Here is a 3,550-nt window from a genome sequence, read left to right as displayed (position 1 = left end):
GGTCGGAGGCCCTCCCGAGCCGGCGCTCTCTCGGAGAGAACGGCACGGCCACCGATCGGGACGCACAGGCAGCCGTTGGTCTCCTCCCTCGCCGCCGACGACAGCGTGAACGATGCACCTACACCCCTGCCCCGGTTGAGGTAGTCCGGCCGGATTTGTGACCAGCCGTGAGCTGAGAGAGAGTGTGGCCACCTATGTGTTGCTTAGATCTAGAGAGCATGAGAGAGTGAACGAGAGGAACCCTAGTAAAGCAAGCGCTAAGGCTCCTGCTTTTATATATAGTGGAGTGATTTTGTTGTACCAGCTTCAAAAAAATGTGCTCCTACGTGTACCCGCGAGTGGGTGTGAGAGAACTAGTGCGTGCGTGCAACGCTTCTCTTCGTGAGAGTACAATATACTATGCCCAAAGAACGTTCGTCGCAAGAGTAATAGTACAAGTGTGTGACGTGTGAGCTAAAATAAAATGTGCGCGCCGTCTTTTGTTTTTTAGAAGTTCTGAGGGTAGGGTGTGAAGAGCACATATGTGCGTGACGTCTACCTGCAGATAGACGATGGGTGCGACGTGCGAGTCTGCGAGAGGACTCGGGAGAGTCATGACTCGTGAGGGTGCGTGTGTGTGAGAGAAAGGGGGGCGCGTATCAATGCAATGCATGTGTCCGTAAATCATTATCTGACAAACGTTCACCACAAGACTTTTCTTGACGAACGCCGTAAGGACCGTTAGACCGGCATCTGACAGTGTCAGTTTTGCCATGTCATTTAACAGAACAGCCACTCCTCCTAGACACAAATCTTCCACGCGAGTGTTAGCAACTGCCGTATGCTCCCTCTGTTCCGAAATGCAGTGCATATAGCTTTATTGAAAATTCGAACCTCGCAAACTTTTACCAAGTTTTCGTGTACCAAATTGCACATGTAGAATACCATGTATATATCATTTCATTCATCTTCGAGAGGTAACTATAAATTTGGGTGAGGAGTCTACAAAGAAAGACCATCGTATCACCTGCAGCAATTTCAAGCATCCTTTAGTGTCGAGGAATACCATATGAACTCTATATGATATGATTTTTATAGGATTTTTTCCTTTACAGCCATTTGGTTCATAGGAATAGATTCATATACTCCACATTTCAAAGGAAATAAACATGATATCATTTCTATAGCTTTAGAGCCACTTGGTTCATATGAATGGTTTCCTATACTCCCTTAATTTCAAAGGAAAATAAAAATTAGCGTATATTCAATAGAAAAGTTCCTATGATATGAACCAAATTACATCTCTTTTCTAATCCCTCCTCATGGGAATTGAGAAACATGTCATCTCTAGATTCAATAGAAAAGTTCCTATGATGTGAACCAAATGACATCTCTTTTCTAATCCCTACTCATAGGAATTGAGATGCTCCATGTCATCTCTTTCCCTACAACTTCAATGTATACATCTTCTATTCCTAAATACATAGTACAACCCACTAGTAGCTTTTTTCCAAAACATGCAACTATGGCACAAGAACTATATAGTGTGCCAATAACTTTGAAAGATGGTCACTGGATGAAGCTAACCCGAGAGTGCAGAGATAGGCAAATACGAGCACTACTGGCCGTTGGATATCATCAACATTCCACCAGATCTGCCACATGTACAATTTAGAAGACTCCATGGTTGAACTTAAGGATAATGCACAAACCTCAAAACACAAGCACTTCTCCTTTGTTCTAGAATCTTCTGTATCATAATTGATTTTTTTTCTAAATTAATTGCCATCATTTGTTTTTTACTTTATGATTTACTCCCTCCGTTCCAAAATAGATGACCCAACTTTGCACTAAATTTGTACAAAGTTAGTGCAAAGTTGGGCCATCTATTTTGGAACGGAGGGCGTACAATGCACAACCCCATGAATCTTAACATTTTTATAGAACTTATTGATTTTGAATGAGATGGACTATAAGAACTAAACGAACATCTACATCATGCATATATGACTCAAAGCTTTACATGCTATAGTGTGTATTTATTCATAATTTGGTTTCGAAATCTCATGCGCTCAATACATGTGTACCTTACTAGTTTTGAGTAGAGTAGCAAATTTCAGGCGGCCCCGGGTATATCAAAATGCAGGGCCCATGCATCATTGCCTTTTGGTCGAACCTACGTCCACAATTTTTTGTATGTACTATATCTCCACTGGTCCCCGAACCCAAAATGATGCCTCGTTCCCATAAAACCAAGCAGCCCACACATATTTAAGGCGTCGGCTCGAACCCGTTTACTACGACATGGCCCCGCACGCCGTTGTACTCCTACAAACCCTACCGCCGCACTCATCATCAGTTTTCTTCAAGAGGACGAGGGAGAAGCCGATTTGTAGTGGAGGCGCTTTCAAAAAAAGGATTTGTAGTGGAGACCCCTACCCTAGGGTGCCCTAGGTAGCTGCCACACGCATCATTGTTTTCTCTTTTCTTTATGCTCTTGCGCCCTAGAGTGAAATGATGGTTGCTTCGTCCATACATCTTAATGCGGGAAAGGTGGGGCTTTGTGATTTGACCCCTCGTCGCTCATTTTCTACTACTACGGCGCTACGACCGGGGTGCCTCCAATTCCAACCACTGCTCCGAACTGTAATTTGGTGCATCACACGTGGAACAAGATGGTGGATGAGCCACATGTCGGCCAAAGGGGTCCTGTTAAGTGTGCCGCCATTTCGTGTGCGGACTGACCCTGCTTGAGTTTCTACGCCAACACGACAGGAGAAGCCTACCACTTGGTTTTGCTCCTTGGTGAATCCCGACTATATTGATCTAAAAAGATACGTGCTAACACTACAAGAAATATGTCAACTTGTGACCTTGACTATTGGTCACTGAAAGGTCATCGTTTTTCATTTGCGACCTTTTTGTGACCAAAAACAGAAGGTCAAAAGCTGGCGGTCATAAACTGAAATTAACGACCTTCTCTGTGAGAAGGTCGTAGACGTTTACGACCAAAATAGGCCTACTGTTTTGTTTTGGTCACTAGTAGGCTCCTCAGGCCACGTAAGCATCCGACGTGGCAATCTGATGTGGCACAAGAATCAGCCCGGTCTGATTAGGTGTTTTACATGGGCCGAGCCCATTAATTCAGCCTTTTATTATTTTTTCCTTGTTAATTCTGGTCGGCTTCATGGGCCAAGCCCAACGTTGTAGCCTTTTTTATTGTTGGCCCGTGGCCTTTTATTATTTATTGCTTTTCTATTTTCAGCCATTATATATTCAAGCTGGTCCCACTAGTCAGATGGGTCCCACTTGTCATGATCATCTCTCAAATTGGTCCCACATGTCAGAAATGTACAAATTTGACAGATTATTTTCGTAAGTGGACCCATTGGTCAAGTTTCCATTTCACAAGTTTTTAGATCACATACATAATCAAAAAGAACACATAAATTTCGTCAAATATACCACTAAATAAATCTATTACAATCTTTACAACACATATATGCTACAATATGTTACTCTTCACTAAGTAGAACTTGACGGCTTCACACTTCACGGCTTCACACTTGCT

This window comes from Triticum aestivum, chromosome 7A (genome assembly GCF_018294505.1).
Source record: "Triticum aestivum cultivar Chinese Spring chromosome 7A, IWGSC CS RefSeq v2.1, whole genome shotgun sequence".
NCBI lineage: Eukaryota > Viridiplantae > Streptophyta > Magnoliopsida > Poales > Poaceae > Triticum > Triticum aestivum.
The sequence above is the reverse complement of the archived record's forward strand: the minus strand, read 5'-3'. Positions refer to the sequence as shown.